Source organism: Protopterus annectens, chromosome 3.part0 (assembly GCF_019279795.1).
Source record: "Protopterus annectens isolate FY-2018-M chromosome 3.part0, PAN1.0, whole genome shotgun sequence".
NCBI lineage: Eukaryota > Metazoa > Chordata > Ceratodontiformes > Protopteridae > Protopterus > Protopterus annectens.
The window spans coordinates 1346826131-1346840459 of NC_056731.1; the positions used below are offsets into that span (position 1 = coordinate 1346826131).

The window sequence follows — 14329 nt, forward strand, 5'->3', positions numbered from 1 at the left end:
TTTAATGACTGGTGTTTTAGGGTTCTCATTATAAAAGAAGTCATATAGCTCTTTCGTTATCTGACGGCACATCAATAAATCATAAAATGTGTCATTTACTTCTTTAACTATGTTGTTAAACTTTAAAACATCAATCTTTACATAAGTATTAAAGTCACCAAGCATATTAACCATAGAGTCTCTGTAGTCCTCAGTGTTTAACAGCACTACTCCCCCTCCCTTGTCAGCGGGTCTTATAGTAAGAGCTGGGTTAGAGGAAAGTTTATGAAGTGAGCATCTCTCTTCTGGCTTCATATTAAAATATAAACACTTTCTAGCTCCACTAAAAAAATATTCATATAAATCTCGTTCACACATCCTAACAAAATTATCAACATGTGCTGGTAATACAGGTGAATACGTACTTTTACGTTTACATATATAGTTCCCTGCTAAACAACCATTAGCGTTGCATTCTGTTTTATCAAAAAAACATAATTTAAGGGCTATAGTGCGCGCAAATACACGTAAATCAGTCAATAAATCATGCAGCACACTGCCCTGCGAAGGAATAAAGGATAAACCTTTATTTAAAACGTTAATGTCAGATGGAGTAAGAACAAACCTGGAAAGGTTGAAAAACAGGTTTGTTACTGTCTTTGTCGTCTCCTCTGTTGTTGCTGGTAATCTCCCGATAGTTTCCGTTTTCTTCTGTCCCAACTTCTGAAGTGATCCCGTTGGAACACATTGTTCTTGATGGGAAGAGGTAAAAAATGATCATTACCATCAGAACCGTATTTCCATATGGCCCCTAGGTCCCTGAGTGCAGCAGAGTTATGGTCAGCTTCCTGATTAGGTAGCGGTGTGGACACAGTTACTTCAGCCCCTCTAGAAGGAAGCATTTCAGGAGGAGTAACAAAAGGAGTATTAGAACTACCTCCAGAGCTCAAAAATGTTATTTCTGCTGAAGAAGAGGCACAAACGCCAGCTGCTACAAGCGTAGTGTCGTTAGACGCTATGTTGTGAGCAGAATTGCCCGTCAAAGTAGCGCGATCTGTTCTCTTCTGCCAGACAAACACGCCCCCTGTTGAAAAATCTTGGAAGTCGCGCTGTAATTTCTTATGTTTAATTTGCTGGAGTTTAATAGAATAAGCATCCACTTGGGCATAAATACTATCAAGTTTCTTAATACATGAGTCATTTATAAATTTGTCACGAATCTCACTATTCAATCTGGACACATTTGATAGCAATTCTTGTTCAATAAGCTTAAAATAGTCAATAAGTAACTGTACGTATTTAAAACTAGCATCCAGGTTGATGTCCTGCCATAGTTTCAACAAAACAGGATGGCTCTCCCCATATGTAGGCATGCAGAGAATCCGCATGCCTCTGGGGACGAGCCAAAAATGCAGGCAAGCCTCCATGTGTTTCCTTTGCCAAACTAGGCGTTGCAGCCTAAATAAATCATTCTCCAGCTGTCTGGATAAAGAATTGAATTGTTCCAAATTGTCTATGTCATTATCTATAACCATTGGGGTCAATACCTGCAGATCCAGAGCCAATAAAGGATTCACATTGTTGTTGATAATACTAGTCCATCTATTGGAAACTGTGTTGGTCCTCGGTTCCGGATTGTAGTCCAGTTCAACATTCGTATTAGCCATACTGTGTGGAAAGGCAGTTAAGTAAACGAAATAGTGTAGAAAAGAAACTGCTCCTTCCAATGGAGACTGTTCGTCACAAGCCAGGAGTAGTAAGTACAAAAAAACACGTTCAGTCTCATCACAGAAATGGCAAATAAGCAGTATGATAAAACAAAACTTTAATGGAGACAAGCGCTTTCGCGTATTGTAAATACGCTTCTTCAGATCATGAATTACAAAAAGAACTAAAGGATTTTATACAGCGTTACTGTGAGTCTGTCACATCAAATCCTTTATTCCTTCACAGGGCAGTGTGCTGCATGATTTATTGATTGATTTACGTGTATTTGCGCACACTATAGCCCTTAAATTATGTTTTTTTGATAAAACAGAATGCAACGCTAATGGTTGTTTAGCAGGGAACTATATATGTAAATGTAAAAGTACGTATTCACCTGTATTACCAGCACATGTTGATAATTTTGTTAGGATGTGTGAACGAGATTTATATAAATATTTTTTTAGTGGAGCTAGAAAGTGTTTATATTTTAATATGAAGCGAGAAGAGAGATGCTCACTTCATAAACTTTCCTCTAACCCAGCTCTTACTATAAGACCCGCTGACAAGGGAGGGGGAGTAGTGCTGTTAAACACTGAGGACTACAGAGACTCTATGGTTAATATGCTTGGTGACTTTAATACTTATGTAAAGATTGATGTTTTAAAGTTGAACAACATAGTTAAAGAAGTAAATGACACATTTTATGATTTATTGATGTGCCATCAGATAACGAAAGAGCTATATGACTTCTTTTATAATGAGAACCCTAAAACACCAGTCATTAAAGGTCTACCTAAAATGCACAAGGCCATAGACCCCCCCCCTCCCTTATGACCTATTGTTAGTGGTGATAAATGGGTTACAGAAAACGTCTTGGTGTTCTTAGAGAAGACACTGAGCCCATATGTTGACAACATCTCCACTATTCTGAAAGATACCTATGAGCTTCTGGATCTGTTAGATAACACTAATTTGGAACTTCAAAAAGGAGAACATCTATTAATAACTATGGATGTGAAAGATTTATTCACATGTATTCCTAACCATGAAGGCATTGATGCCATAAGAATGTTGTTCCAATGCTTTCCCAATATAGACCGCAATAAAGAAATTTTAATTTGCCAACTATTAGATCTGGTTTTGTCGCATAATGTGTTTGCACATGGGGATGACCTGTATCTACAACAAGCTGGTGTGGCTATGGGCACCCCATGTGCCAACACTTATGTGAACCTTGTAGTCTATCAATGGGAGAAAGAGTTTCTCTTCACTCATAAAGATTTCAGCAAGGTGCTGATTTACAGACTTTTGTGGATGATGTCCTGATTGTCTGGAATGGTACTCCCACAGAGTTTGAGGTTTTTATGAAACATCTAGAAACCACTAATAATTTTCTTAGGTTTACATTTGATGTTTCTTATGAATCAGTCAGTTTTCTTGATGTTAATTTGAGTATACAAGAGGGTAGATTAATTTCGACCCTCTACAGGAAGCAATGCTGGAAGAATGCTATACTTCAGTTTGATAGTATGCATCCCCACCATGTTTTTAAGGGCATAATAAAGAGTCAGTTTAATAGGTTGATAAAGATTTGTAGGCAAGAAAGGGATTGGATGATGGAACCTGATAATATGGAGAGAATTTTTGTTGATAGGGGCTACGATGCCTTTATGGTTAAGAAAATAAGATCTCAAGTCACAGGAGTAGCTCAGGATTTGCAATCTACTATGTCCTACAAATATTATAAAAGTCACTGTGATAATAATAAACATAGAATTAAGACTAATTTTATGGAGAGAGTTAGTTTTATTACAACATACACTAATGATAGCGTAGCCATTAGGAACATCATCTATAAGAACTGGGGTGTGTTGACCATTGATGACAAGACATCTAAGATTGTTGGTCACACCCCTAGTTTTACTTATAGAAATAATAAGTCTCTGAAAAAGTTATTGTGCACGAATCCAGTGAGTAATGTTCTAAACTGTCCAGCAGTTCTGGAACAGTTGGGTACATTCCCCTGTAAAAAGTGCAACTATTGTCAATATATATGTACTGATTCTGAGTTGATTCATCCTACATTAGGTAGTTGTGTGAAACCAAGTTGCTATGCAACTTGTGAGACAACTGGCTTAATATATCAAGCATCCTGTAATGAATGTCCTGCATTTTACATAGGACTTACAAAACGCAAACTCAAGCAGAGAATATATAACCACCTCTATGATATCAAGTGTAAGAATGAACTTAATGCACTAGCCAAGCATATTTCTGTGAATTCTGGTCATGCCTTCTCTTTTAGGGTTTTGCAAATTGTATATCCAGGGAACAGAGGTGGAGACTATATGAACTACTTAGAAAGTAAAGAGTTAGAGTGGATTTTTAAACTAAAAGCACATCACTCGCCAGGACTTAATGCTTATGTCTCCATAAGGTCTTTTTTAGCCTCACGCAGATAATATATGTATCTTACAGGTTATATAATGGTTAAGCGAATATATAAGTAGTTATTTGGGATTTTAAGCATTGTTATTTATGTACATATTTGCATGTTTCATGTAGCTTCTATATACATTCTATTACATGAGAGAATTAATAAGTAATATTTAATTTAAGATCACTCTACATATCCACATTATGTATTTATATTTAAAACATATTTTACTAATGAGTATAAAATTGTTTATATTACAGGCTATATTTTTGTGTTTGTTTTTGCTTTGTTTTAAAATAATGTTTTCTAAAGAGTCTTTGAATGCATGAGTTTAATGAGTGTATGTTTTAACTTCTATATATACTATATGACAGCCTGAATTTTGAAGTTATTAACTTCTAAATGAAACTGCATGTTAGAATGTTGTTTTATATTTTAGAGTTAAAATTTTAAAGTTGAACAATTTTTGTTCTTCTTCTCCTTTTTCTATTGAATAGCTAGTTAGTTAATTGTTGTCTTTAACAAGATTGATTAATTGATTTCATCTGGTTCAATTTGATGTGACTGACTCACAGTAACGCTGTATAAAATCCTTTAGTTCTTTTTGTAATTCATGATCTGAAGAAGCGTATTTACAATACGCGAAAGCGCTTGTCTCCATTAAAGTTTTTGTTTTATCATACTGCTTATTTGCCATTTCTGTGGTGAGACTGAACGTGTTTTTGTACTTACTTAAAAAGTTAATAGAACAACAGGTTTTACATCAATATGCATTTTCTTATCAATAACAAGTATGAAACTCTATTATCTAGTATCATTAACTGTAATCCTCAGTTATCTGCCAGAAATTAAACATTTTATGAGGGACAGGACAAATATATGAAGCAAAATCATAGACATTCTGCAAAATTTTGGGCAGTTCAACTGTACGGCATAAATAAGGGAAGACAATTTTGTGGTACACTGTTGATGATCACTTTGAAGAGAAGAATGTGTCATCATTACTTCCAGTGGAAAAAATTTTACTTTTTAAATGTTAAATAATAACTAGTGTTTGTGTGTTTGAAGCATTGCTTATAAGGATGCAAAAGGTTCATAGGTTCATAGGTAGGTACTAGGCTATCTGCTTGAGGGCATTTATAAGCCTAGCCAGAGTGTGTCGGCTTTTGCCACCCCATTGATTAATTAACTGATCCTCTGTCAAGCAGAGCCAGTGAAGTGAACCCAGGGGTGTATTTTCTGTTACCCATCCATTCGTCAAAGTTTCTCTTGAAGAGTGTTAGTGAGGGGCTCTGCCTGATGTAGTTTGGAATTTTGTTCCAAAGCATGGGGAGTGTCTGTGACAGGAATCTATCCCTCCATCATGTTCTATTTATTGTTGTGGTGAGGTTTACCTCACTAGAGCACTTGGCTCACAGTGACTTGGATTTCTTTAGGTGAAGCATGTCCATCAATTCTGAGTTGGACATGGCTTTGTAAGTCAGACAGAAATCACCTCTGAGTAAGCGATATGCCACTGAGTACAGCCGGAGTTTTTTCAGTCAGGCTGCATAGGACATATGTTTGAGGCCAGTAATCCTCTTGGTGAGGTACTTTTGTGGTCTTTCCAGCTGCTGGAAGTGTCTTGTGAGGTACATCCCAAATGGGGCATTGTACTCTATGATGGGTCTAATGAGTGATGAGTAGAGGGGTACTATAACCTCTTTATTTCTAGATGTGAACCCTTTAGTAATTAGATGGGCCACATAGAAGGATTTCCTAACTACTTTGGCAATATGATTGTCAAAGGAGAGATTACTATCTACCTGGGTCACCAGATCTCTTATTACCTCTTCTTTATTAAGGGGGCTGCCACCTATGTGGTAATTCGTAGGTGTTTTGTTTTTCCCAAATGAGATTACTATATATTTGTTGGCATTTAGCTTGAGGCCGTGACTTTGACACCTGGTGTCTGTCTCAGTAAGACCCTTTTGGAGGATGCCCATGTCAGCAGGAGAGTCAGTTATGGCTCCCAGTTTGCAGTCATTGGCGAACTTGGTTAGCCATAGTCCTCCTGTGTTTGCTTGTACTTCTAAGAAGTATATGCCAAGCAGTAGGGGTCCCAGGATTGAGCCTTGTGGGACACAACTTGTGACTGGTTTAGAGTTGGACCTGGAGCCCACTGTTCTTACCGTGTGAGTTCTGTCTGTAAGCCAGTTGGCAACCCATCTCGTGAAGTAGGAGTTTATGTTCAGACTGGTGAGTTTTTCTGTAATACCCAAGTGGGGAATGGTGTCAAAAGCCTTGGTGAGGTCAAGGTAAGCTGTGTGAACCACCTTTCCCCTCATCTGTGGCCTTGGTGACTGTCTCAAAGAAGTCAACCAGGTTTAGTAGGCATGATCTGCCCTTAACAAAGCCGAACTGGGTCGGGTCAAGTGTTTGGAGGTTCCTAATGTCTTTGTTAATGAGTTCCTTGATGATGTGTTCCATAGACTTGCAGAATGGGCTAGTCAGGCTTATAAGGCGATAGTTACCAGGGTCAGTTGTGGCCCCTCCTTTGTGGAGAGGAATAACCATTGCTGTGCGCCATTTTATGGGCATGTAGCCTGTGGAGAGGCTGAGGTTGAACAGCGTGTTTAGGTGGGGGGTTAGTTCGTTCTGTAGTTCATGCAAGACGCAGCCTGGGACACTATCTGGTCCCATTGATGCTGTGTTTTTGGCTTTTGAAAGGGCTGTGTTCACCTGTGCGTCTGTGATTTTTGGGACACTACACTTTTCCACTATTGTTGTGGGCCCTTTTGGAGGTGAGAGGGGGGGGGTGAAGTTTGTACTGCCAGGATGTTGGCAATATCAGTAGGTTCAGTATATTTTGTGCTATTTTGCACTAGTTCAGTGCATATCTGCGAATTGCCACTTAGATTCTTAACATAGCTAAAGAAGGCTTTGTGGTTATCTTTTGAATCCATGGCTATTTTTCTTTTGAAGTTAGCCTTGGATGATTTTATGAGGGACCTTAGTTTATTACTGATACTGATCAGGGATGTCTTTCCTTCTTGGGATTTGCTTTTTTTCTGAACTAGTTTCCTCCTTCCATTGTATAGCCTGTTTATGGCAGGGGTCCACCAAACTGGTTTCCTTCTCTTAGAGGAGTGAGTCTTGGTGTTGCTAGGGATGGCACGATCCATGCATCCTTGTAGGTGCTCATAGAGTGCATCTTGAGCAGCATTATCCTTTAACGTGGGGGCTGTGAAACTTACCACTTCTGTCTTAAGTAAGGTGAAGTTTGCTTTAGAAAAGTTTTTTACTGTGGTTTCCTTAGTTGGGGGTGGTGGTGGGGTGTGGATATCCAGAGTGATTATTTTATGGTCTGATCTAACCAGTGACGGGTTGACCTCCGGTGTTGAACACCTGTCACCCATGTTGGTGATGACCAGGTCCAATATGTTTTCACCTCTGGTAGGGGAGTTTACCAGCTGATCCAGGGTGTTTGAGTTGTTGAATTCCAGAAAGCGCTGGGCTTGGGAGTTTGAACTCGAGTAGTTTTCCCAGTGAATGGTAAGGTAATTGAAATCGTCTAATATCAGGGTGTTCGGTAGGACCTTCATGTTTTCCAGTGTCTCCAGAAAGGTGGAGTGGTGGCCCTGGGTCATGGAGGGTGATCTGTAGCAGGCCACAATTTGCATTGCAGATTTGCCTGATGTTAGTTGCACGTGGATGATCTCAGAGGTATCATGTTGTGCCACTAACCTGGAGGTGTAGGTATTCTTGATGAATATGTATACACCCCCTCCTTTTGTGTTTCGGTCCGTGTTCTGTGGCCAAAACGTGTGGTATGAGTTGTAGCCCGGTAGTGCTAGGGTGCTCTCTGGAGCCTTGAACCAGGTTTCAGTTACTGCACAGATGTCGACGTTCTCCATACTGAGGAGTGCTTCAAGTGCGTGCATTTTGTGATTTAAACTCCTGGCATTGAGTAGCATAACCCTCAGTTTTTTGTTAATTGTGCTGTTTATGGAGGTGGGTTTAACTTTTGAGCCTCACCTAAAAAAGGCACTATGGGGGCAACAAGAGCCTTGGTCAGTATTCAAAAGCCTAGGGGTGACAGGTGCAAGCCGTCTCTTGCGACCAATGTGGCTTGTTTAGCATGTTGTCCCAGGCTGACAGACACTGGATCCCCTTTGAATGACACCAGAAGCTTAGCCAATTGTTGAAATTGATCATGTTTTCTTTATACTGAGATATCATTCTTGGTGAGGGCAGGATGCTACTCAGGGTCAGGGTTGTGATTGTGCGGCAGACTGATTTTTTGTTTTATGTGTGGTCGGGTTTGTGACAGGAGGTGCAGGTTGTTTGAGTGTTTGCTTTGGAGGTCTCTGATGCATTTGCAGGTTTTTATTTAAAGCCTCCAAGTATGATTTTGTGTATTTATGTGTATTTTTTGCCAGTGCTGTTTTAGTAGGTCTGTGTGCAGCTGGAGGTGTGGTGCAAGTGTTAACCTTCCCCTCTTTACTGTCTGTTCCAGTCTTGGGTGGAGACAGCTTAGCTTCTAGTTTGGCTGTATAATTGCACCTCTCGCATATGTTAGTGTTTTGTGGTAGGAGGAGAGGGTTGTCTGTGTACATGAGGCAGTTGTAACATTGCCTCAGGATACCCAGATTCACCAGCTGGACTGGAGAGTACACCTGAAATTGCCCTTTGATCATGCCTGAATAGTAGGGTGAGCTGCTTAGTCGCTTGGTAGGTGAGGGATGAATAAAGAGCCTTGTCCTGCTGGGCAATCAGTGTCAGGGTATATTAGTGCTTGCTATTAGGTCTGAGCAAGTGCTGGTCTGTGGGATGCTTTTAGAGTGCTTAGGTTGAGAGTTAGACTAGTTTCAAGGAAAAAAATGAAGAGGAGACTTAGTGGAGTCGGGAATAATTTAACCGTAGCTAACCGGCACTGCCCGGTGCGCAAAACCGTGCAAATGTGGTTTTTATAGTAGGGAAATGAAAGAGATAGAAATTACCCCAAAATAGCCAATAAACTAACTTCTAGGCTGGAACCACTCCTCCAGGGGCAGATAGGTTGCTCAAAGCTCCCCTCTCTCACAGGTGAACAGAGAAACTTCCTTCTATCCAAGTAAGGTATGGGCAACTCAGAAACTAGTATCACAGCCCTGAATTCAGCTCTAGCCTGAAAACTGGACTATACTAGGCTTGTTGGCTGTTGGTGAAGCACCCACCAAGAGGAGAAAACGCTGAGAGAAGAAGGGAGCCACTTTTGAGATTTTAAGTATTTTTTCTCTGTTTATTTGCTAAGTTTTTCTGCATAGTTGCCTAGTTTGAGCATTTTCTGGCTTGTTAAACTTGATTTCTGCATTAGTAGCTGTATTTAGAGCAGAACCAAAAGCTGTTTACTGAATTTCCTGTTTGCACTTAATTTTAAAATTGTTTTTTCTCAAAACTTGCATATTTTCTGTCTTTGACCTAGCACTCTTGTGTGGGGTCATTTACTGCACTGTTATAACTTGATATTACTTGTGAACCTCTGCTATCTCTGAAAAAACAAAAACAAAAAAAAAAATCTTGCTTTTTCCCACTTTTCTGAGATTTAAAAAAGTTCAGTTACAGGCTTGCTGTTTCTGAACTGTTTGTAAGTTTCTGTGAGGCCATTTTTGCTTGGGCTAAGGGAAAGTCTCTCTGTTGATCAGTGGCAGTGAAAAACATTGAGCAGCTCCCCTGCCCCCCGTGGGAGTGGTTACTGACTTGAAACTGTAGTTTTATTGGCCGTATTGGGTTAATTCCTGGCTCTTTCTAGCCCCTGCTATCAAGCACGCTTTAGCGCGGAGTTGCCACTAGAGCAGCATCGGGCAGCGCCGGTTTAACAAGGTTAAACTTTTTCTGGCTCCATAAAGTCTGTTCTTCATTTTTTCCCTTAGAACTGCTCTACTAGTAATCTAAACAGTATATCCCTTAACTAAAAAGCGCAGCACTTGTTCCTAAAAGCTTTTTTTTTTTTTTCTCCAAAAAAAAAAAGCTCAGCACTTGTCTTAAAAGCATCTTCTTTTCAGGCTTAGCACTTCTGTATTATACAAAGTCCCTCACTAGCGAACCCCGGAGTACCCACTTCCTTACTAAGTCCTCTCTCATTCGGTTACACCCCAAACTTCTTAATTTCTCTAGCATGTCGAAGGGCCAGATGCTGGTGTCCTCTCCTGTCCAGTTGGTGAATCTGGGAATATTGAGGCAATGTTACAATTGCCTCATGTACACAGATAACCCTCTCCTCCTCCCACATAACACAAATACTTGCGAGAGATGCAGCTATTTAGCCAAACTGGAGGCTGAGCTCTCTCAACTCAGGACTGGCAAGACCAGACAGGAGGAGAAGGCAACTACACACACCACAAAACCAGTCTCACATAAAGCTATCACAACAATGAATCAAACACATAAACACACAAAGACATACTCAGAGGCTCTGAGAAAAAATTTACCTAAACAGCAGAGGCCTCCAAAGCAGACACCCAAGCAACCGCCACCTCATGACACACTACAGGCAACACATAAAACACAAAATCAGTGTGCAAAGCAGTCACAGCCTTTAAGGCCAAATACAACACCAAACATACTTGTCATAGGTGACTCCATAGTCAGACACACTGACGTCCCACTCACCAGGCTGAACAAGGAGAGGGTCACAGTAAGCTGCCTATCGGGCGCTAGAATCCGCCACATAACACAAGCACTCGGGTCACTCCACAGCAAGTACAAATATGACACAGTCATTGTCCATGCTGGTGTGAACGACCTGAGACGTACCTCCCTGGACTACATGAAAAGAGACATAGAGGAGCTCTCTGATTAGGTAGCCCAGGCAGGTATGACCCTGACCCTGAGCAGCATCCTTCCTTCACCAAGAATGATGCCACAACATAGAGACAAGATGATCAGCTTTAACAATTGGCTAAATTTCTGGTGTCATTCAAAGGGGATCCAGTGTCTCTCTGCCTGGGATGACATGCTTGACAAGCCACGCTGCTTCACAAGGGACGGCTTGTACCTGTCACCCCTGGGATTCCGGATATTGGCTAAGGCTCTTGCCACCCTCATAGTGCCTTTTTTAGGCAAGGCTCAAATTCTAAACCTACCACCCTAGAAAACAAAAATGGGAAGAAACCAAGGGTAATGCTGCTCAATGCCAGAAGTCTAAATCTCAAAATGCACGCACTCGAGGCCCTTCTCAGTATGGAGAACATCGATGTCTGTGCTGTGACTGAAGCCTGGTTCAAGGCTCCTGAGAGCACCCCGGCACTATCAGGTTTTACCTCATATCATGCATTCCGGCCCCAAAACCCGGACCACATCACAAAAGGAGGGGATGTATCCATATTCATCAAGGATACCCACACCTCCAGGTTGGTGGCAATGCACGAAGCATCGGAAACCATCCAGGTGCAATTAACCATAGGCAAAACTGCTCTACAATTTGTAGCATGCTACAGGCCACCCTCTCAAACTCAGGAACCCCACACAGCCTTCCTGAAGACACTGGAGGGTATAAAAGTATCTCCAAACACCATTATATTGGGTGACTTCAACTACCCGAATAGAGACTGGGAACATTACTCAAGCCCAAACTTTCTAGCCCAAATGTTCCTGGAGTTCATAAATTCAAATGCCATGGAACAACTAGTCACCGTTCCCACAAGAGGAGAAAATATACTAGATCTCATCATCACAAACATGGGGACAAAATGCTCCACACCGGAAGTATATCCCTCATTGGTGAGATCAGATCATAAACTAATCTCACTGGATATCCACATCCCGCCCCCACCCCAAACAAAAAAGACCACAGTGAAGAACTTCTCTAAAGCAAACTTCACACTACTCAAGACTGGTGTGGTATCCTTCAAGGCCCAAGAGCCAGGGGAAACCACAACCCAAGCTGTGGAAGCCCTTACAAATGCCTTCTATGAACACCTCCAGGACTGCATGGATCAGGCAATCCCTAATAAAACCAAGACTCTTTCCACCAAGGGCAAACGTTCAGTCTGGTGGACCCCAGCCATAAACAAACTTTACAATAAGAGGAGAAAGCTGTTACATGATAGAGCAAAATCCATAATAGAGAAGACACCTTTGATCATTATTAGTAAAAAAATACGAGCACTCATAAAATCATCCAAGGCCAACTTTGAGAGAAAAATTGCCATAGATTCAAAAGACAATCATAAGGCCTTCTTCAGCTATGTTAGAAACCTGGGTGGAAACTCCCAGATATGCTCAGAATTAGTCCAAAATGATACAAAATCACTGAACCCACAGACATTGCCAACATACTGGCAGACAGGTTCAGTGCAAACTTCACCCCTCTCCCCAAAAGGAGAGATAACTATCCCAGCGGAGTGCAGCCTCCAAGACATCTCCAATGCGCAGGTGAAAGCTGCTCTCTCTAAAGCTAAAAACACAGCATCAATGGGACCGGATGGTGTCCCCGGCTGTGTGCTACGAACTCAATGAGGAACTAAACCCGCACATAAGCTATCTGTTTAATCTTAGACATACCACAGGATATGTGCCGAAGGAGTGGCGTACGGCAACTGTGGTACCACACCACAAAGGCGGTGCCTCTACGGACCCTGGTAATTACCGCCCCATAAGCTTAACAAGCCTGGTCTGCAAAGCTATGGAGAGGATCATAATGGAACTCATAAACAAAGACATAGGGGACTTGCAGACATTGGACCCGACCCAGTTTGGCTTTGTCAAGGGCAGATCATGCCTTTTGAACTTGGTCGACTTCTTCAAAACAGTCACCAAGGCCATTGATGAGGGAAAGGCAGTCCATACAGCCTACCTTGACCTTGCAAAAGCTTTCGGCACAATACCCCACTCGGGTATTATAGAGAAACTTACCAGCTTAAATGTAAACCCATATGTCACAAGATGGGTTGCAAACTGGCTAAAGGACAGAACCCACAGGGTTAGAGTAGCTAGCACCATGTCAGACTCCAAGCCGGTCACAAGTGGTGTCCCACAGTGCTCAGTCCTCTGCCCCCTGTTGTTCGGCATCTACTTCTCAGAAGTACAGGCTAACATAGGAGGACTATGGCTGACAAAGTTTGCAGATGACTGCAAACTGGGAGCCATAGTGGAAAGTACATCGGACACAGATATCCTTCAGAGGGGTCTCACGGAAACTGATAGCTGGTGCCAGAGCCATGGCCTGAAGTTAAATGCCAAAAAATGTGTAGTCATACCCTTCGGGAAAAACAAGGTAACCCCAGGCTACCATATAGGTGGCAATCCACTAAGCACAGAAGAGGTTATCAGGGACTTGGGGACCCAGGTTGACAGTGGCCTTTCTTTTGACACTCACATTGCTAAAGTGGTTAGAAAAACCTTCTACATTGCCCACCTGATCATGAAGGGATTCACATCCAGATCAAGTGAGGTCATTGTTCCCCTGTACTCTTCACTTATCAGACCAATGATCGAGTACAATGCCCCATTTGGGATGTATCTCACCCGACACCTGCAGCAATTGGAGAGACCCCAAAAGTTCCTCACCAAAAGGATAAAGGGACTCCAAAATCTGTCATATGCTGCCAGACTGAAGAAACTCCAGCTCTATTCAGTCGCATACCGTCTGCTCAGAGGTGACCTGTGCCTGACATACAAGGCCATGTCCAACCCCGAATTAATGGACATGCTCCACCTCAAAAATCCAAATCTACCAGATCCACTAGAGCAAGCAACTTAAACCTTAGCACGGATATAAATAGGACATGCTGGAGGGATAGATTTGTCACCCAGAGACTCCCTATGTTGTGGAATAAAATCCCGGTCCATGTGAGGCAGAGCACCTCGCTGGCTCTGTTCAAGAGAAATCTTGACCGGTGGATGGGAGATCGTAGGTTTACCCCGGGAATCATCTCTGTGTCACTGCTGGACAGAGGCACAACAAACTAACGGGCACAGTATTTTTTAACATAAAGGGTGGCGTAAGCCACAAAAACTCTGGGCTAGGCTTATAAATGCCTTGGGGCAGATAGCCTAGTATAAACCTATGAACTTATGAAAGGCAGGAAACAAGGAATTTTTTTGTTTTTGTTTTTTTGAAAAGATAAGGCAAAAACAGTAAGAAATACACTTAAAACAGCTTTAAATTACTACAAACAATCAGAAAAGGCTATCACAGTTTAGTGTGTAGCCTACAACACTTAAATAAAATTTTTAAACAAA

General features: G+C 41.5%; 1 protein-coding gene across 1 annotated transcript in view; it reads left to right on the forward strand.

The window, feature by feature from the left end:
* LOC122797070 (E3 ubiquitin-protein ligase RNF166-like) overlaps positions 1–14329 on the forward strand; it is a 308293-nt gene that overhangs the window by 224919 nt on the left and 69045 nt on the right. The window lies entirely within an intron of this gene.